General features: G+C 40.1%; 1 pseudogene; it reads right to left on the reverse strand.

Annotated features, from left to right (window-relative positions):
• Positions 1-20,679: 20,679 nt before the first annotated feature.
• Positions 20,680-22,334, reverse strand: LOC112832414 (tubulin alpha-1A chain-like; annotated as a pseudogene).
• Positions 22,335-22,737: the final 403 nt, after the last annotated feature.

Below are 22,737 nucleotides of genomic sequence, written 5' to 3' on the forward strand. Positions count from 1 at the left end.
AAGAATGCATAATTAACCCATGTATTCTGACTTGATTTGAAGATGATATAGCCTCTTCTGAAGAAAAATCCAATTGTATGTTTAGAGAGTCATAGAAATTCAGGGGTAAAAGATACCGTAAGAGGTAAGAGTTACTTGATCGAATGATTCCCAAATCTGGTTTTATATCAAAATCAAACAGGGGTGGATTGGGCAGGGTAACTTTAGAATGCAGTCTCCTGACCTCCATCCCAGACTAACTGAATGAGAATCTGTGTGTTTTGTGACAGTTTCTGCTGGGCTGCCTGGTTTGGGACCTACAAATGAAGTTTGACTTCATCTAGAGTCTGAAAACCCTTATCACTCCTCCTTGAGATCATAATAGTAATATCTTTGCAAACATGGGGTTTGCCATCTGGATGTCCCTAAGTGTACAGTATTCAGGGGTCATCCTTGCTCTCAGTGGCCAAGTGAAGTGGCTTGCACCGTTTCCCCACATCTCTGGGAGTGCCTGAGGGAAGACTTGTGCTTGACTGAGTCTTTCCATGCTGGAGCCTGGTCCTCCAAACTCTCTAGACTGTCTTCAGACTTGCGGTGCTGTTCTCCTTTCTCTCCACTCTGCTCCTCAGTGCTAACAAAAAACTATTGGGATGGATGTTTACTAAAGTCAGGGGTTATTGATCCAACAAGAATGTATTGAGAATCATTCTGTGCCAGGCAATGCACTGAGAATAGAATATAACCTCCCCATAATCAAAAAACAAAAGAAAATAAGATAAATATGACCCTACCTTCATGAAGTATAGTTTATTGGGCGAGACAGGTATTATCAATCCAACAGTCATAAAAATATATGTAAAATTATACCTAAGGCAGATAGAGAGCGAGCATCTGGAGATGTTATGAAGGAGAAGTACATAGTGCAAAAAGAATAATAAGGAAGAATTTAACTCTTTGGAGACCTAAGAGATGGCTTCCCTGAAAAAGTGATAATTAAGCTGAAAACTGTTTAAGGTTATAGCACATGTCAGGGCCTTGTAGCAGGAAGGGTGGGTGCTGAAAAGAGAGCTGTATGTTTCAGTAGAGAAAGTAGAAATGTGGCACATGCTGAGGCTGCTGAGGAGGATGAGTCTGCAAAGGAGACAGAGAATCCAGAAGGGGCTGGAGGAAAGCAGGGACAAGGGAGGCACACAGGATCCAAGGGCAGACAGCATTTAATAAAAAGAACTGATCAAATATCTCAAATGTTTATGAGAGTCAAATACGGTGAGGTCTTACAAACACCTGTTGGATTTAGGGTCTTGAGATCATTGGCAACCATCACCTATGGTGATGGTGTGGAGATGGTATTGAGGTATTGTGTGTGTGGGGGGGTAAAATATACATAACATAACATTTACCATTTTAACCATTTTTAAGTTCTGTTTCATTAAGTACATTCGCATTGTTGTGCAACTGTCAGCACCATCCATCTCCAAGAACGTTTTATTTTCCCACACTGAAATGCCATACCCACTAAACACGAACCCCCCATTCCTCCTTTCCACCAGCCCCTAGCAGCCACCATTCTAGCTTCTGTTTCTATAAATTTGACTACTCTAGATAGCTCATATAAGTGGAATCATACAATATTTGTCCTTATTTCTGGCTGATTTCACTTGGCATAGTGTTCATCCATGTTATAGCGTGTGTCAGAATTTCCTTTTTGAGGCTCGATAATACTCTATTGCATGTATATATGACACTTTATTTATTTATCCATCAATGGACGTATGGGTTGCTTCTGCCTTTTAAATACTGTGAATAATGCTGCTATGAACATGGGTGTAGGTAAAGATATTTGTTTGATCATGGCTTTCGATTCTTTTGAATATATATCCAGAAGAGAAATTGCAATAGAATGGTAATTGTATATTTAAGGTTTTGAGGAACTACCATGCTGTTTTCCACAATGGCTGCACCTTTTTACATTCCCGTCAGCAATGCACAAAGGTTCCAATTTCTCTACATCCTCACCAACAATTATTTTCTGGGTTTGGGTTTTCTTTTTTTCTTATAATGGCCATCCTAATGGGTGTGAGGTGATATCTCATTGTGGTTTTAATTTGCATTTCCTCAATGATTAGTAATGTTTAGCATCTTTCGTGTGCTTACTGAACATTTGTATATCGTCTTTGGAGAAATGTTTATTCAATTTAGTTTAACCAGGTCGTTTTTTCATTGTTGAGTTTTAAGAGTTATTTATGTATTCTAATTATTAATCCTCTATCAGATGACTTGCAAATATTTTTTTTCCCATTTGTAAGTTGCCTTTTCATCTGTTGAGTGTTTCCTTTGACGTGCAATACATTTTAAGTTTGGAATAGTTCCACTTGTCTATTTTTGTTTTTGTTGCCTGTGTTTTTGGTGTCCTACCCAAAAAATCATCACCAAATCCAATGTCATGAAGTTTTCCCCCTGTGTTTTATTCTAAAAGTTTTATAGTTTTAGCTCTGACATTTAGGGTTTTGATAATTTTGAGTTAATTTTTGTATTTGGTGGAAGATAAAGAAGAGAAGATTGGAAGGATTCGTTCATTTTTAAAAGCTAATCAGAAGGATCCAGATGGGAGACGTTGAGTGCATTAAAGGGAGAGATAGTAAATATGATAAAGTTCCTGTAATGGCAGAGCAGATGAAGGGATCAGCCTTGGAAAGCACGAGGGACAGCTTCTACGTTGTAAAGTATTGAAGGAGGTGATCATGGGAGCAGAGAAGCAGGTGAATCTTAAGACAGCCCAGCACACAGTTGAAATCTTGGGATAAACTCTGTCCTAGAGCTTGCCCCTGCTGCCACAAGGAATTTCTTGCTGGCCAACTTTCTTTCCATGTCAATACCTATTGATATTTGGCTCAAAACTATCATAGCCCCTTCTTCTCTTTCTCCTTCCCCCTTCCTTTTCTCTCCCTTCCTCCTTCTCTCTCTTCTCCCCCCCGCCGTGCTCTTTCTTTGCATCTTTCCCCTTCTCCTTCCCCTTTTCCCAGTTCTCAGACCGCTAATCCCTTTTCTTCCAGCCTTCCTAAGGAAACTCAAACTCCCTCACAATGTGTAATTGGCAGAAAAATACAACACCTTCTGCAACTAGCCCCCAGTCATTCAGACAATACCTAACAAGCCCAAGATCATTTTTTATCTCAACAGGGATGAACTATGCCTCTTCCCAAGAAGGTGGAAGCCTCTTCAATTCTGCTTATTTTAATAAAATTTGTCTTTCCCAGTATACCCACATTATAGAGTGGCCAAATGATAACACAAATATCTAAAATATATGGCATATTACTTCCAGTCTTAAAATGACGTAATAAAATCATTTCACCACATAATCCACATAAATTACTCTAAAACAATAAGAAAAATGGTAAAGAGAAGCAGAAACCCCATCTTCATATAACCAGGAGACAGCTATAACTCTGAACCACAATCTATAAAAGCAAAAAACTGATGGAAAAGTAATGACAGTACCTGATTCACTTTCAGCATCTGCATTCAGGTAAGTAATGCCCTTGCAGTTCTTCTCTAAGGTATGGCTTCTATATTATATTTATATCAGTGAAACTGAAGGACCCATTTAAATGGTTTTTCTAAAACAAGGGTGATCTGTCCCGCTGTAAATCTCTTGCTTACCTAGTGGCAACCAACTTTCAAGATCTCTTAAAAAAATATTAGGGTTAACCTCAAAAAAACAAAGACCCCAATTTCTCTAGATATAGCAGATAATACCCACTGTAAAAAAGATAGTCCACAAGGTTATAGCCCAGGCTTTGTTTTAGCTCCTCTTTTGGGAATGGAGGGCTTCCTGTAATCCAATATGGCATCCACAGACTGTCAAATTGTACATGTTAACCTCTTGGTTTAAGTAAAATAGAATTCAAGAGAAAGATAGCTTTGAAAAATCCCAAGATTCTGCCAGAGTTTTTTTTTTTTTTTTTCATTCGTGCCTTTAGGCATTGCTTTGAGTCCAGGTATGTACTTTTGTGGGGCTTCTTACTGAGCCCGTGCCACAGTGGCAAGAGTGCCAAGTTGGATTAGTCTATAGGACATTTGGGAATTGTCTTTATTAAGGGAGTTTAATTGGTATTCTCCACGGTAGTGCAAGTCAGGGCAAGATGTTCTTACTCCTACATAATGAATAGTGATCCAGGAAGATGGATAGCAAGTGGTTCTACCCCTCCCTCCAATCCAGTACTTTCCATAAAAAAGATAAAATAAAGCAGGTGACCAGACACTCAGAACAGAGAGAACCACAGAATCAGTTCTTCTTTTGTTCTGTTCCTATATTAATAGTGATAAAAGAAGTTGAGGAATCCCTCAGACGGTTCCCTCCTGCGCAATAAACATTGAGGTGAAATCCTTTTTGATCTGTACTAAGAGACCCTGATGCCCTCAGAGGGGGTTCCATTCAGGAACATCTACAGAATATTTGTTAACTAACAGTGCTGTGGCTTCCAGAGGTGTAGCGTGAATCCGGGAAAGAAAAATTTAGCCATTGCTCTCTGGGAATTGACTGGCCTAATTATTCTATTCAGAGAAAACAATTTATTTGTCTCTCAACCCCCACTTATGGTTAATGGAACAAACGAGAAACAGGGAGGTTCCAGTAAAGAAGTAGAATGAATTGCACTGGGGGGTGAGCTTCAGCTACCACTTTGGACTAATCAAGGGCTGAGGCTGAATTTAAAGAGTGAAAATTCCGATGAAGGAACATTTTTAAAATAATGTAATTACTTTCAAACATGAATAATTGCTACCAACAGTGGTTAGAAAACAAGCAGAGGTCATCGCAGGCCTGCTGGAGGAACAGGAGGGGCTATTTCCACATCTACACGTTACTTGCCAAAGCCATTGTTCAAGTGCTTCTACATTTTTGCATCTTTAAAAAGGATAAAGCTCCTCTCTTCAAGAACAATAGTATCCACACAGACTCTCTTTGTGGCACCCAGAAGTCAGCTTCTTCATTCCATTTATTCATTCACTCAAACTTTTTTTGAGAACCATCTATGTGTCAGGTACTGTTTTAGGCGATGGGAATCTAGCACTGACTAAGAAAGAAGAAAATCCTGCCCCTCATGGAGCTTTGGAGAAACAGGCAATAAACGAGTAAATAATTACACTGTATAGTATGTCAGATGTGTTGGTTGAGTGAGAAGAAGGAAACGTGGAAAGGGTATAGAGGGAACAGGGTTGTGGTTTTAAATAGGGTGGTCAGTGTAGGCTCTTTGAGAAGGTGATACCTGAGCAAAGACCTGAAGATAATCAGGAAGCCACATATACATCTGGGAGGTGACTATTTCATGCAGAAGGAAGAGCCAATGCAAAGGTCCTGAGGCATGAGCACATGGGGCAAATACCAAAAGCAGCAAGCGAACTTGTATGGATTGAGTAAGAGAGCAAGTAGTATCTTTTTCTATCTCCTTCCTTCTTTTTTTCCCTTCCTTCCTTCCTTCCTTCCTTCCTTCCTTCCTTCCTTCCTTCCTTCCTTCCTTCCTTCCTTCCCTCCTTCCCTCCTTCCTCCCTCCCTCCCTCCCTCCCTCCCATCCTTCCCTCTCTTTCTTCCTTCCTCCCTTTCTCTTTTCCTTCCTTTTTCCTGCTTAAAAAAATATTTTTTTTCTGGGCGCCTGGGTGGCACAGTCAGTTAAGTGTCTGATTCTTTTTTCAGCTTAGGTCATGATCTCAGGGCCCTGGGATCAGCCCCATGTCAGGCTCCATGCTCAGCTCAAAGTCTGCTTGAGATTCTCTCTCCCTCTCCCTCTGCCCCTCCTGCTCTCTCTCTCACTCTCTCTCTCTCAAATAAATAAATCAATCTTAAAAGAAAAAAAGAAAGAGAGTAGTAGGAGATTAGATAGGAGAGGAAACGGGTGGCAACGGGGATGGGGGTCGGGGATTGCATAAGGCCCACTAGGTGATTATAAAGACTCCATTCATGTCTTGGATCATGGAGGTGTGTGCAGTAAGAAGAGGATCGTAGGAATTTTTGTATGAAAATTACATTTGGTCAAAATTTCCAGCCAATGGGTAATCTTAAGCATGCTGAGAAGAAGACTCCTCAAATAATAACCACCTAAATAGTGACTGGTGAGAATTGTCCTGGGCTTCTCAAGTTGCAAATCTCACTTTCAGTCAAAATTACTAGTCAAAAATAACCAGGTGAACTGAGAATGCCATTGTCTCCTGAGAGAGAATTGTTTAACTGTGGGAATATTTAGGATTTGTATAAAATGCTTAAAATAATCAGAACCATAGTATTAATATCATTATGGTAAGAATTTATACATAATTAGTATTTTATACATCTGAGAAAAATCTAGTATCTTAGAATGACAATCTTATAATTTTAGTTTTAAGTATGTAATTGAATAATTGATTTGGTGGATATTACCAAGGTTATAGACATCACTAGAAAATTAAAAGGACTCAAGTTTTATCATATTCATAAAGTTAATTTAACTTGTCTGAATTCCTTAAGTATTTGGATGGGTTTATCAATCAGATCTTTTTAACTGAAAAGGAAATAGAATATTTTAAATTTATAAATGATGTTTACAATACTTGAAGGTGTTTAGGTTATCAAGTTGATAAGTGGGAATCAAGCAGGATTATTCAAATCCCCTTAGCAAGTGGTTGTAAATATTTGCTAGATTCTTCTTTTTAGAGAAGGATTTTTTTTTTTAAGATTTTATTTATTTATTTGACAGAGAGAGAATGATAGTGAGAGAGGGAACACAAGCAGGGGGAGTAGGAGAGGGAGAAGCAGGCTTCCCATGGAGCAGGGAGCCCGATGCGGGACTCGATTCCAGGACCCTGGGACCATGACCTGAGCCAAAGGCAGACGCTTAATGACTGAACCACCCAGGCACCCCAATATTTGCTAGATTCTTAAATAGAATAATAAGCTAACCATAAAAGCTCAAGGATGAATTAGGTTTCAGCATTTGTAACTTTCACAAAAGTGTATTAATAAAATATCCTAAAAATCTTTTTTGCACTCTAAACTACCCATAACTGTACTGGAAGGTTCACATTTATCAGCAGTTGTTTACTGTATGGTTTCTAGAACTCCATTTCTTGGCCTCTTGCCTTCCACTGCTCATTTTTCCATTCACACCTTCATGTAGAGCATGTATTTTAATGAAATTACTGTTTAGAAAGAAGAAAAAAGTTTTCTGGGATCTCGACAAAATTCTGGGCTGTGCCTGGGAGTGGGTGTGCAGCAGTATACATTCTCTTGTTTTCTACCATTTGGTGGCATTCCTTTGGTAATAATTGTTCTGGAATACTGGAATGTAGCCTAGGCAGAATTAATTTTTAAGATTACAAGTTATACACATCTCCTCTGGAATAATTACTTTTCCATTATGCACCCTATCTCCTAAAATTTACCATTTTATAGCAAGAAGTATAGCTTGTGGGATAAAGAACAGTGTGCTCCAGCTTGTGTCAGACTAATGAGATACCAATTAAAGGAAATATTTATTCGCCTGAACTAATTGAATAACTATGTTGCTCCATTGGGAGGGGTTTTTAACTAGTGTTGAAAATTACAGTATAATCTACATCTTGAATTTCTGGTTTTGGTGCATTTGAAAATACAGCCACCACTTGTGATAAATCACTTGTTCTATGTCCTTTGGGTTCCATAGACATGTTTGGGTCAAATTTCAGAACTTTTAGGACCTGACTTTAAGAGTGGAAACAGTCCCCTAGAGTTTTTTGTTTGTTTGTTTATACATACTTATTTCTTTCCAAATATATTATAGGCAAGAGAAGAACTGTGAAAATCTAAAGAGATGGGCTTAAATACTTCTTGAAGATTTATAAATTTAACTCTTATGTTCATCCTCATATTTTGCTGTAGTTCCTTAAGCAATTTGTCAGTTCATGAGTTTTGATGTTACAGATTTTATGGCTTTTTGTTTTGACGGTTGTGTGTGTGTGTGTGTGTGTGTGTGTGTGTGTGTGTGTTTCCTAACTGAGGCACATGCTTTTGCAAATATTTGTGGAAGAAGTGGTAAAAGGGGACAGCAAATGGAGAAAAAGCTACCTTAATGCATGCCAGTGAAATAAAACCCGGAGAAACTATGTGTACGGGAATCATCAAATACTGTCAAGAACTGGTGAGCATTTTTTTAAAGAAAAAAAAATTGTTCAATAAAACTGAATACTTGTTGTAATGGAGACAAAAATTGGGGCCTTTCATAAGTTTTAATCTAGGTTTTTTTCAGGAGGGATTCCTGGTACCATCAATATTTTCACTTGGGGAAAGAGCATTTCTTGATCATAAAGCCCTTCTTACTGTCCCTGCCCCTAACCTCCGTCTCTCTGAGCCTACCATGAGTTGTTCTCCCCTTCATAGTTCTTTTGAAAACTTGTACCTATCTCTGTTTTGATGCTTATCACCCCGTATTGCAATATTTATTTATATTTCTTACTTCTCCACTAGACCAGAGGATTCTGAAAGTTGAGAAACTGCTTAAACATATAACAATTATTGGGCTCCTGGGCGGCTCAGTTGGTTAAGAGCCTGCCTTCGGCTCAGGTCATGATCCTGGAGTCCCGGGATCGAGTCTCGCATCGGGCTCCCTGCTCAGCAGGGAATCTGCTTCTCCCGCTGACCCTCCCCCCTCTCATGTGCTCTCTCTCTCTCTCTCTCTCTCATTCTTTCTCTTGAATAAATAAATAAATAAATCTTTAAAAAAATATATGACAATTATCAACAAGTGAGGTCTCTCATTATAGGCAATGTATGGAATGGGAAAGAAGGGAATCAGGGGCCAAGATGGGAGGAATGGGGGAGTGGGAGAGAATGAGGGTCCTGCAGGGACAAAGTGTGAGATGTTCCCAGAAGCTTCAGGGTGTCTGACTATGGCAAAGGAGGAAGTTTAATGAGAATTCTCAAGGATCATATATTCAAACAGACAAGAACTTTTGTGGGTAATAAAAGATCAAATTTTCTCGATTTAAATGCAGTGCAATTCCAAGACTGGACCATTGGGGAATTCGATCTTTGTATGCCCCACAGAGAGATCTTCGTTCCTGTTGTGTGAGTTCTCAATACCTGGTACAATACGTGGCTTACAGTAGATCCTCAATTAATAGTATTGACTGTTGAACCAGACAGCTTTATGTGTGTCATTCTCTGCTATGCATGGATTTGTTTTTGTTCATTGGAGTGGATGTTTTCAGATGATTTCCTCCTTTATAGTTTGCATATTCTGGTTCCACAGTAAATATCAGGTGATGATTAACTGTTACTAACCTTCTCTTCAAGAAATTTGTACAAACAATACAGAAGTTGCTTAACAAGTAAATTTTTCACTTGACTTTTTAAAGAGGCATTTGATGTTTACATCCGGGTTAGTAGCCCAAGAGTTAGAAGTAATGTGAAAGCTTTTTGCTATTAAAATGATTGATAATTAGGAGCCCATATGGTAGATCCCTGGAAGTTAATTTCATCTTATTTTCCTTTTTAATATCCATACATTATCTAACATTTAGTTACATGATTCTCCTTCCTATGTATTAGCAAGTATTTTGGTGCTAGGAGGCAGGGGGAAAATAAGTTATGCAGGTAGGTTGATTAAAGGTCCACATCATCAGGAGAGAAGCTTTAGGGTACCAGACAATGCAAAGCAGTATGGACTCTCTGAAAGCACTTCTGGAGGCTTCCTTTAATTTGAGGCAAATAAAGTCATTCATTCTTCTTTAACTGTTCTGACCATGACAGCTACTCTGATCTCATGGCTAAAATAGTTCAGTGGGAAAAGGGGGGAGGTGGCAAGGGCAGTGGAAGTGACACAGAGGGAAAAGATTGCAGTGGGGCTGGGGGTAGGGGTTAGGACCTGGGACTGGATTAGATGAAGGAAGCAGGATAGTCGAAGAGAATAAATATACCATCCAACCACCTGAGCTCCCAGCTCTATAAATAAGAAATTAACATCAACATGAATGGGCAACTCTGTACCCACTGTTGGTCTGGAATGACCTCAAACTTCCACTTTCACATTCCTAAACTGTTCCCAGGCTGCTGAGGTTAGGATAGAGCCAGCGTGATTGCAGGAAATTTGTGTCAGGGGTATTTCAAAGTCAAATGCAAGTGATTTGGGAATTTTCTTCTGCTTTATTAAATTTTCCTCTTTTCCTTCTCTAGGTGTAGTTAATGAAATACTAGCTCTATGTTTCTGTAATAATAGTGAATAGTTTACTTACTCTTTTTGCTTACTTTTCTAATTGACAGTCTCTCTAATACTTAAAGCTGAGTCTTGCAACAAGTTTCAAAAGACTTCTGGCTTACTTTTTTTTCTAGTAATGGCTGGCATATTGCTTTAAAATGCCTACCTTGAACTCTCAAATAATACTGTAATAAATATCTGTTATGAGAGATGTTTAACATCACATTCATTCTGTTTTCATATATTGGGCTTTCATATGCATTTATTTTTAATAAAGTATTTCATGGCTTAAAAGTTGAAAAGTCCCTAATATAAATGACTGGAATTGCTTCAGTAATAGCGTGCTGAATATACTTATATGAGTTGTTCAATAATCTGTTATCATGCAACGGCATTCTAATAGCTACAGGAATAAAATTAGACTCATTTTGCTGTATGGGTTAGATTTTATTCTAAATTCTTGGAAACTGTGCTTTCTTTTCAAAATATTCATAGTAGTTTGTGCATATAAATTTACATCATTAGCAGCACTTAGTAGAGCTTTGCTTCCTAGATGCTTTTGGTGATGATTTAAATATACTGTAAGAAGGTCATTGTAGAGATCGTAATAATTCTATCAGTTGGGATGTTTTTAATTGCAAATGAGAATATTGAACCCCAACCGGCCTAAGGGATTTATTGATTCACATTCCTAAAAAGCCCAGAAGTAAAGCTAGTTTGGTTATAAGTTCAGCGCTTGAAATGACATCAGTGCTCCATTTATCAGATCAGTTGACCCCATTCTCAGGCGGGTTCATCTCTTAAGTAGAAAATGATTTTTGAGAGCTTTAGGCATACATCTAGCCTTCTCAACAACTCTGGTAAAAAAGAGAATTTCCTAAGATGTGGGAAAAAAAATGCCAATTCTAATTCTCATTGGCCCCAAACAACATGCACATTCTTAAAACAGCAAGACTGATGATATGCGAAAAGAAAAAAAAAAAAGAAGAAGAAGAAGAAGAAAAGAAAGAAAAAAGAAAAACTAAACAGGTGAACTTCATTTTATTAATATGTTTTATTTAACTAATATATAAAACATACCATTTCACCCTTCAAGTACTCCATAGCCACATGTTGCCAGTGACCACATAGTTTTAGTTGCGAGTCTTGGACAGTGTAGTAATAAAGTCTCCTGAGAGCAAATAGACAGATTTATAAGACTAGAGATACAGTAATCTTTAACATGTCTTGCTTAGGAACAGTGGTCATAAATAATTCTATTCTCAAAAGAAATCATTAAGTATCATGTGGATATGAAGTTAAAATTAACCTCTAACTTCTATTCCCTCTTAGAATTCTGTGGACCAAACTTCCCACATGTTTTGAACACCCTCTTTCTATTTTTTTTTTAAGATTTTATTTATTTATTCATGAGAGACAGAGAGAGGGAGGGAGGGAGAGAGAGAGAGAGGCAGAGGGAGAAGCAGGCTCCCAAGGAGCAGGGAGCCCGATGCGGCACTCAATCGCAGGACTCCAGGACCATGACCTGAGCCGAAGGCAGACGCCTAACCATCTGAGCCACCCAGGCGCCCTCACCCTCTTTCTATTTGATAGTTATCCACACTGTGAGCTCCCAGTTTCCAGGGCAATTTGCAAAAAACCTCCTGCATTCTCAGACTCCCTTGTGGCTAAACTGCAGGCATGTGACCTTGGTTTTGTGAATCAGATTCCCATAAGTGGGCCTTAATTTGGGAGATAACCAAAGGAGGAAGCAGATTAGGGATGGCTCCTTCATTCTGCTGCAGGGGAGGTAGGGGCTGTGGTGACCTCCGGCTCAGGCCAGTTCACTGGTGTAGTTCTAGGAATTATTCTTGGAGGATAGTCTGGAGCCTCTTTCTCCAGCCCACCCAGTAATTCTCAGAGGTATGTAATAAATTCAATATTTATTAGATAGAATGTATTAGCTCTCACAGATTCATTTTCTAAGCTAGCTGCAGTAAACTGTGTTGCTTACAACTAATAGCCTCAATTGATACAAATCCTAATATTATGCCCTGTGAAGACTTATGACTCTGGACAAAATAATATCTTCCTAAGAGGATGAGATTCAATTAGAGTACTTTTCCCTGCTGCAAGAAAAATATCTGTGACTTATGAGAGAAGTATTTTGTATTTATTATTTCTTTCTTATTACCTTACTTGCATTTTCTGGAACATGACTACTTACAGTGTACCTATAAGTTTTTTATAAAACCAACATGAAAATAATCATGACTGAATTATATCTATGACTTCAATAGCACCTAGATATCCTATCATTTCACGTCACCTCCCTTCCCTCAATCACACTAATAACATTGAGACATATAAATGAATCACTATTACTCAATTTTGTCCTATCTGCCCTGGTTGTTGAGGTTGAGGTATCAAAAAAAAAAAAAAATCATAACCGACTACTGTTTGCCTTGAAATGTTCCTCCCATAAAGTATTTGCATATGTTTCATGCTGACAACCGCTGATTATTCAAGCTCAATTCTTGTGTAAAATTTTTCTTTTTTTTTTTTCAAAAATTCCAGACAAGTTGTATTTTTACTATACTTACAGTTTTTCTTTTCAGGTGTATGGTGTGTGATTAATTACATTCTAAATTCCAGGAGAAAAGGTATGACTAGCTGTAGGCTTTCTTGTAAACAAACTTAGATTAGACAAAAATGCTTCATTTTCTTTCATATGCTTTAAAACTGATTAGTTTACTGGTTTTGTTTAAAGCCACCATAGATACATTTTAATCTGTCATATGCCCGATTTTCCAATTTTAGTTTTTAATCAACAATATTCTACCCCTGGGCGCCTGGGTGGCTCAGATGGTTAAGCATCTGCCTTCGGCTCAGGTCACAATCCCGGCGTCCTGGGATCGAGTCCCGCATCGGGCTCCCTGCCCCTTGGGAGCCTGTTTCTCCCTCTGCTTCTCTCTCTCTCTCTCTCTCTCTCCCTCTGTCTCTCATGAATAAACAAATAAAATCTTAAAAAAATATATTAAAAAAATATTCTACCCCTAATGATAAATAATCTTATCCTTAGACACGCACACACTATATGTGCACATACCTATACACACAAAAGATACATTCATTATTAAATATTTTGCTCCTGAAATAATTTGTTACTCAGTTCTTATTCAAATCACATAATAAATGATAAAAATTTTTGCAGATTGGCCTCAGTATGAGGAGGACGATGATTTTCAATAATCTTATTGTTAGGTGTAGAGCTTCTTACTTTTTACCCCAAATTCACATATCTGTTCCTATTTGACTTGCTTCCTGGTGCTCCTGCAAGCTAGCTGACTGACAGTGTCCACGTCGGTTACCTTGTTGGCTCTCACTTTTCTCATCTCTAAAACAAGGCAGCAGGGGCGCCTGGGTGGCTCAGTCATTAAGCGTCTGCCTTCGGCTCAGGTCATGATCCCAGGGTCCTGGGATCAAGCCCTGCATCGGGCTCCCTGCTCAGCTGGAAGCCTGCTTCTCCCTCTCCCACTTCCCCTGCTTGTGTTCCCTCTCTCGCTGTGTCTCTCTCTGTCAAATAAATAAAATCTTTAAAAAAAAAAACAAACAAGGCAGCAGATTCTACAATTCTAAAATTCATCTTTAACGGGTCTTTACTTATCTAAAGTAGTATTAGCAGTATTATTATAGACATCATTCTCATTATGATATATTCTATTATCATCATTTTTGCAAATGCAGTTTTTACTGAGAATCTGTATTATTCTGTTTTTCTTCTGTCCTATTTTATTTTCTGAAACATTTTAGCTCATAGATACTTTTTCTTTTCCTAGTACTTTTCTTGTGGATTTGTTGAAGAAATCATCAAGAGGATCTTAAGGTTAATGGCAGTTGATTAATGAAATTACTGTATTTAAAGAATGATCAGTTTCATTTAACAAAGTGCTAGTAACGCATTTGCACCATCTTTTAACCTGTTCCAGTCACTAGCCAATCTGCACAAGTAAGAGTGGCTCTCAGGAATGGAAAAACTTACTTTACCAGAATGTTCTATTGAGCGAATAATTACATTTGAAATAAATTTATTTTGGATACTTTAACAACTGCAAAATATTCTTTTAAAATTTTGATCCTAAAATGTCGCTGAGACATTCCATGGACAGGGCTAAATACTCAATAGATTCTAAACTATAAAAAGAGGAGTATTCATAAGCTTGGTACTGCCTGGACCTCTAAACACCTGGAATCATTTATTAAATGGTATCAGGTAGGGTTTGTTGGTAGCAAGCAATGAAAATTAACTCTTAAGTGAATGTATTGGAAAGATAGCAGAGCTCAAAGAAGGAAAAGAGAAACTTTATGAGACAGGCTGAAGAAATAACAGGAACCAGAATGGCTCAGGACTCATAGGTATATTAGGTATAGGAACAAACACCTACAAGAGTTAAGGATTCATTAGGGATGAATCAGCCCCAAACATTCCAGTTGTGTAGACAGTGTCACTCAGCATGCAATTCCAATCCCTTCTCTCTTCTTTCACTACTAGAAATCAGGAAATGAAAGTACACAGTATCCTAGTCTCAGCTAGGGGTATCTATGTGACACAGGTAAAGCCCTGGGCAGAATTTTGCAGCCCTCTACTCTTTCTATCTGGAAGGTGGAAGTGCTGCCTGGAGGGGCAGAAGCTAATCTATAACCATGACAGCTGCAATCACAGGCTTTGGCTTCCTGACAATATCAATTGACAGAGAGTGCTAAATGTATTGGAAACCTCAAGTTGTCCTAATTGACAAGAAGACAGAATTTGAGACCAGATGATGCTTAAGAGATGAGGATACAATCATGCAGGGCCTGGTTAATCCCACTAGGAGCTCAGCCCTCCTACAGGTGACAGTGCAGGATCATTAAAAGGTTAGAAAATGAAGGGTTATGACCAGAATCTCTTTTATAGGGAGTCCATGGTTTCAGTGTGATGGATGTTTTAAAAGGGAATGGATCTGGGGACAGGAAGTTCAATCAGTAGGTTGCCACAGATTGTGTATGTGTTCACTGCCAGCAAACTTCTGAAAAGGAAAGGATATTGCTTTGGACTGAATATCTGTGTCCTCCCCCACCCCAAATTCATATGTTGAAACCTAACATCCAGTGTGATGGTATTAGAAGGTAGGGCCTTTAGGAGGTAATTAGGTCATGAAGGAAAAACCCTCTGGGTACCTGGGTGGCTCAGTCGGTTAAGTGTCTGCCTTTGGCTCAGGTCATGATCCCGAGGTCTTGGGATCGAGCCCCGGGTCAGGCTCCTTGCTTGGCAGGGAGCCTGCTTCTCCCTCTCCCTCTGCCTGCCGCTCCCCCTGCTTGTGCTGTGCGCACTCTCTCTCTCTGTCAAATAAATAAATGGAATCTTAAAAAAACGGAAAGAAAGAAGTAAGTAAAGAAAGAAAGAAAAGCCCTCATGAGTAAGATAGTGTCCTTAAGAAAGAAACCCTAGAGAGCTCCTTTGCCCCCTCTGTCATGTGAGGGCACAGCAAGAAGATCAACCAGGAAGCAGGCTCTCACCAGACACTGAATCTGATGGGTCCTTGTCTTGGACTTACCAGTCTCCAGAACTGTGAGGAATAAATGTCTTTTTTTTTTTAAGATGTTTATTTATTTATTTGTATATATATTTGAGAGCACACAAGCAGGGTGAGCAGCAGGCAGAGGGAGAAGCAGGCTCTCCGCTAAGCAAGGAGCCTGATGCGGGACTTGATCCCAGGACCCTGGGTTCATGACCTGAGCCAAAGGCAGACACTTAACCAACTGAGCCACCCAGACATCCCGAGAAATAAATTTCTGTTGTTCATAAGCCGCCTAGTCTGTGGTGCTTTGTTATAGCTGCCCTAATGGACTAAGACAGGCATCATCTTATTCTACACCCGAGTTCCTTAGCAGAGCAAAATTAGGACAGGGGAGGCTCATGACACTCAAGAGGAAAGAACACTTCCTGACATTCAGCAGGGAGAAGAATGTCATCCTTGTGGTCGTTAATTAGTACACATCAGAGGCTATTTGGTGAAAAGGGTATTTATGGATTACATTATAAAAGGATTACTATACATATCCAGGAAAACATTAAGGAGATGTTTTGTTAAATTTAACTTCCTTTCTTGAACTACTGAAAAGCAGCACTGTCTAATTATGGAAGAACAGAGTTTTCTCATCGATCTCTAGCATCTAGGACAATGTCTGGAATATGCTTTGTGCTCAAGCAATATCTGTTTATTTTGTATGTGCAGGCACTGTTCTAAGGACAAATTCTTATAACAAACCTTATGCAGATGATTCATTTATCCTGATTTAAAGATGAGAAAACAGGCCAAGAAATCCTAAGATTCAAACTGAGATCCATTTGACTATAAGGCGCATTATTTTAATTGTTCTGTTATAATGCATTGTGGGACCTATGGATTATCCAAGTGATAATATCCAGCAGATAATTAAAAATAAGTGGCTGAAGGGGCGGGCGCCTGGGTGGCTCAGTCAGTTAAGCATCTGCCTTCATCTCGGGTCATGATCCCAGGATCCTGGGATGAAGCCCACATAGGGTTCCCTGCTCTGTGGGGGGAAGGGGGTGTCTGCTATTCCCTCTCTCTCTACCCCTCCTCCCTGCTTGTTTTTTTTTCCTCTGTCTCTCTCAAATAAATAAAATCTTAAAAAAAAAAATAAGTGGTGGAAGTTTAAGAGAAAAATCTAGCATACAGATGCACATTTCACAATCATTTAAGCACTGAAGTTGTAATGGAAGGTAAAGGAGTGGAATAACATCACCTGGGCAGTGACCTTCAAACCTTTGGTCTAGTCATAAAAAAATTCTTTAATAGTGACCCACCGCGCGCACACACACACACACACACACACACACACACACACACACACAAATGCATGTGTCTCCTGTAATAATACCCATCTTTATTAAATGTGATATATTTTATCATTTTTAATTGTTTTCTTCTATGCAATTCTATTTCATTTAAAAATGCTTCTTGCAATCCATTAGGCTCGATTACATGATCCAATAATGGCTTGTGCTCTGCAGTTTGAAAACCACTGCCTTTAGTAAGCTGTGGTGAAGCAGCTGCCAACTGGGGACCCACTGACCATATTTGGCATGGAGACGTGTTCTCTTTGGCCAGCATACTCATTTCTGGCATACAGATATGTTGTACTTGAGAAAAATTTTAAGATATTGGCGATTTCACATAAAAGTTTATATAAAAGAATCTGGATTTCCAAATTCTTTTGAGAAATGGCAATGCTTCTCTAGTAGTCCTATTACCTATCTGCAGACACTGACTGTAGGTGGGAAGCAGCTGCCTCCTACCCTCCCTCCCCCACCCAAGCCTCCTACACGGTTATCTCCCTGACTCTGAGTATCAGCTGCCATTTAAGGTCATGCTTGCGTTCTTTCTGTTATTTCCTTATAAGAGAAAAGGCAGTTCTTTACTGTATCGAAGAGTAAGAGAACCACATATTTTTGTCGCGTACAGCCTGCTTCAGTTATTTATGCTACCTTCAGATCCCTGTAAGCACTTCTGTTCGTGATTCATGGTATAAGCGTGTTAACTAACGGCTGAGTCAAGGATGGCAGATTGGCCAATACCCACACAGAGGGAAAGAGGAAAAGGAGCCCAGGGAGATACTACAAAAGAATAACCAGAGGGTCAAGAGCAAACCCAGAAGAAGAGGATGTTAAGGACAGGAGGGATCAAGGGTATCCAGTTCAGGCTGTATGGTCACTTTAAGTTAAAGGCATTTGTGGATTTCATTGGCAGAACTTCCAAAGAAGATCCTGCTCTCTTTAGATGATTCATCTCCATGTCTGATTCCCACTGTCAGGAAGAAACATAAATAAAGGATTTCACAGAGGGGGACCTGTCTTAACATGCCAGGATTTAGAGGATGCAGATACTAAATGCGGTAGCCAGATGTTATTTTGGTGACAGTGTCTTTTGGATTGAACAAGAATGTGGCTCCCACACATGTCCTGCTATTTAGGGTAAAGTTCAGGAGACAGAAGTGGGCAGGGAAGCTCCTGTCTCAGTGTGGATTGGGACTGAGCCCTTCAGCATAACGTTAGCCATCCATTGGCATGTCTCAAATCACCTGCCACTGATGCGTCCAAGAGCCTGGCACAATAACTGAGCTCAGAACTGTGGCATGATAATATTCTTATTAAGCTTTGAGTCTGTCCTAGCGGCAGCTCACTGTCACAGCACAGTGGGTGGGTGGACACGTAGGATGAGCTGAAGTCCTAGGAACAGGCTTTGAGAGGTTTTAGGTACTATAAGGAAGTCATTTGCAAATCAGCATTAACTGAGGGTACTCAATTAATAATACAGATAACCTGAAGAAATCGGAAGTTTTAAATGTTGAGTGTATCACGAAAGAATCAAAATCTGCTTGGGAATTAGTGATGAATGTTCAAAGGAGGGGAACAAAATAAGCTTTGCTGTAGTTTTCCAAAAAATGCTAAACTCTGACCAAAATAATTTTAAAAAGGATTTCTGCTTTATCACTAATCTTTTTTGTTGTTGTTTAATAATAAGGGAGAAGAAGAAACAAAAAGAAAAGACAGACTATTCTTGCCTAACTGTCATTCTTGGAAGCAGGGGAGTGTTTGCTTTTCTTTTGTTCTTTCAAATCCCAGGGGAGCTATGCAGGCTGGAGTTTCTCTTTGCCTTTTCATCTGCCTGGAAATAGCACACAAAGGCAAGGCTTCCCTGAGCAAGACAGAGACATTTGTGTTTTCTTTTTTCTATTCCCTATTGAGCAGAGGCTTAAAAAAAAATCTGCCCACTGTGCTTCTCTTGTGTTGTAAGCACCATGACTTGTGTTTTCATTCTTTATATATCACATTTCCATGTTTTACCGTGTTAGCGACTTAAAATTAATGCACATTTTAAAGTGTTCACAAGCGGAAAGTCTTTATTCCTTTGATTATGAATAAAGGTAGAGCTGCCAAAATATTCTCAGGGTAAATCTGCCCAGAATTAATATACATAAAATATTCTATATGTGACATAGCCAGCCATTGCCTGAACAAATCAAATCTCTAAGATCTGAGGTTTTACAATAAATAAAATCATACATATTGATAATAAACATTATAATGAGAATTATATTTCCTGCAGAGAGATTGTCAAGTATAGGGCAAAATGGCCAACATGACATAGAGGGCAAAAATGACTTATTAGTACTTAACAGTCTTAAAGAGGATCACTTTCTTACCCCTCAAACGCATCAGTCAAATCCCTCCCTAGGGAGGGAGACCAAGACTATGTCTAGTTTAACTAAAATCTCCCCATAGGAAGCATGAGGCTAAGAAGGAAGGAGAGGGTCCTCAAGAGGATCTAGTAGATCTGGTACAGACCTAAGAAAGATACTCGTACTCAGGCAGGTTGGCAGGGGAAGACAGACTGAGAGAATGAGGGGCCATGCATGTTTGGAATACCTAGCAAAGGTTAAATACATGGTAGCTCTTGTGATTAGGATAGATATGGCCCCCAACTGCAATAGATCTTGTTATTTATAATACTGATACTTTACATGCATTTTGCCTATCTTTTATTCTTTGAGGTATACTTGTGTATTGTACCATATGATCCTCAGAAAACCTTGGTGAGGCAGTAATAGAAGGCTATAATTTTATTAATATTCTCATTTTACAGTTAAAGGGACAAGGCTTAGAGACTTGCCCACAATCACTCAGTGAGGGTGTACGACTTCCGGATCTAGAGTCCAAATCTTCTGTCTCTGCTCTGATGAGTTTTTGCAAAGGGAGATCACATGATTATGAACGCTTGGCCTTGCAGTGGAGGCATGTTCTTTCATCAGTGTTTTAAATCTCCCTATAGATACCTGAGATGATTAGGCTTTTGCCTGGCTCTTTATATTTTATGGGGTTAATTATAACCAGTCCTGAGATTGTCATCACCTTTCTTTCCCTAACCATTCATTGACTCAATAACCATTTATCAAAAGAGAAAATAGAAGACATTCAATATATGATTATTGAATCAGTGGAAAGACCTGCTATGGGCAGCAAGATCAATGTATTTCTGGGTCATGGCTAATCATAAATTATAAAAGCAATAATTTGCTTCTCACATTTTTTTGATTTTATGGTGATAAGACAAGACCCACCTTCCGCTATAAAGGTCCCAAAGGCTAGAAACTATTTTTTTCATAATTTACCTTCAACTATGATTGTAAACAGGTAGCTGAGATTGTTGCTGCAAGGGAATCAAGCGTGGAAAAGAAGAAGTAAAGAAGCTCAGGCAAGAGGGTTCAGTCTGAGGGTTAGATCAGCAGCAACCAGTGTCCAGTAGCAGCGATGGCGAGGACAACCGTAGTAGAATGTCCGGTGCCCATGACTAGAGCAGGGCCGAGGGTGGCGTTTTTCTGGTCAGTTTCTTGGTATCACTTTCATTGTGATTCTGGCTCTCCAGCTGTGCTTCCTGCCTATCTTCTTCTTCTTTTTTTTTTTTTTCATTTAAGACAGGGAATACTTTATTCAAACCCATCAGAGAAATGGACAGCTTGGGTCTGTAACAAAGCATTGTGTTTTAAAGCATAGGTCAGTAACTGTATGTGAGTATACACTGCTACATACAAATTAACTGATCAGAGCACAACTTTTCAATGTTCAAAACAGAATAAGCTTCCCTGTAAAAGCAGCACCTTTGTGACATTTTTTACTTTAGTATTCCTCTCCTTCTTCTTCACCCTCTCCTTCAACAGAATCCACACCAACCTCCTCATAATCCTTCTCCAGGGCAGTCATGTCCTCACGGGCCTCAGAAAACTCTCCTTCCTCCATGCCCTCCCCCACATACCAGTGAACAAAGGCACACTTGGCATACATCAGGTCGAACTTGTGGTCCAGGCGAGCCCAGGCCTCAGCGATGGCTGTGGTGTTGCTCAGCATGCACACGGCCCGCTGCACCTTGGCCAGGTCTCCACCGGGCACCACAGTGGGAGGCTGGTAATTAATGCCCACTTTGAAGCCAGTGGGGCACCAGTCCACAAACTGGATGGTACGCTTGGTCTTGATGGTGGCAATGGCAGCGTTGACATCTTTGGGAACCACGTTGCCACGGTACAACAGGCCGCAGGCCATGTATTTACCATGCCGAGGGTCACATTTCACCATCTGGTTGGCCGGCTCAAAGCATGCATTGGTGATCTCTGCTACAGAAAGCTGTTCATGGTAGGCTTTCTCAGCAGAGATGACGGGGGCATAGGTGGCCAGAGGGAAGTGGATGCGGGGTTAGGGCACCAGGTTGGTCTGGAATTCTGTCAGATCGACATTCAGGGCTCCATCAAATCGGAGGAAGCAGTGATGGAGGACACAATTTGACCTATCAACCTATTTAGATTAGTGTAGGTTGGGCGTTCAATATCGAGGTTTCTACGACAGATATCATAGATGGCCTCATTGTCTACCATGAAGGCACAATCAGAGTGCTCCAGGGTAGTGTGGGTAGTGAGGATGGAGTTGTAGGGCTCAACTACAGCTGTGGAAACCTGGGGGGCTGGGTAAATGGAGAACTCCAGCTTGGACTTCTTGCCATAATCGACAGAGAGACGTTCCATCAGCAGGGAGGTGAACCCGGAACCAGTTCCCCCTCCAAAGCTGTGGAAAACCAAGAAGCCCTGAAGACCTGTGCACTGGTCAGCCAGCTTCCGAATGTGGTCCAAGACAAGGTCAATGATCTCCTTGCCGATGGTGTAGTGCCCTCGGGCGTAGTTGTTGGCAGCGTCCTCCTTGCCGGTGATGAGCTGCTCAGGGTGGAAGAGCTGCCGGTAGGTGCCGGTGCGAACTTCATCAATGACGGTGGGTTCCAGGTCTACAAACACGGCCCTGGGCACATGCTTGCCGGCGCCCGTCTCACTGAAGAAGGTGTTGAAGGAGTCATCTCCTCCCCCGATGGTCTTGTCACTTGGCATCTGGCCATCGGGCTGGATGCCGTGTTCCCGGCAATAGAGTTCCCAGCAGGCATTGCCGATCTGGACACCAGCCTGGCCCACGTGGATGGAGATGCACTCACGCATGGTTGCTGCTTTGCGTCTGCCGAGCAGATGGCAGAGAGGAAGAGGAGAGGTTGTGGCTTCTTACAGCGCGACTCTTAGGCGGTCGATGTAAGAGAACCTCCCTGCCTATCTTCTAAGCCTATTTCTCCAGCTATCCTAGCTCTTCTGAGAGCCATGTGATAGCCTTCCAGTAAATGCCTTTCTGCCTAAATGGGCTAGAGTTAGTTTCTGTTGCTTGCAAATAAAAAAGTCCCAACTGATGCATTGCACAGCTGATTTATTTGTTCAAGTATCTATGGACTGAGTAATGTGTGCTCATCACTACCCTAGATATTAAGGATACAGCAGTGAATATGATCCACAAGATAGTTGCTTTTATGAAGATGAAACTTTAGTTAGGAGTAGAAAGACCATAAATAAAATAAATGAATAAAATAATGTCAGCTAGTGACAAGTGTTATGGAGGAAAAAAAAGCACGGGCCTAGGGGAAAGTAACTA

This window comes from Callorhinus ursinus, unplaced genomic scaffold, assembly GCF_003265705.2.
Source record: "Callorhinus ursinus isolate GAN/ISIS: 27379988/994484 unplaced genomic scaffold, GSC_fseal_2.0 scaffold14, whole genome shotgun sequence".
NCBI lineage: Eukaryota > Metazoa > Chordata > Mammalia > Carnivora > Otariidae > Callorhinus > Callorhinus ursinus.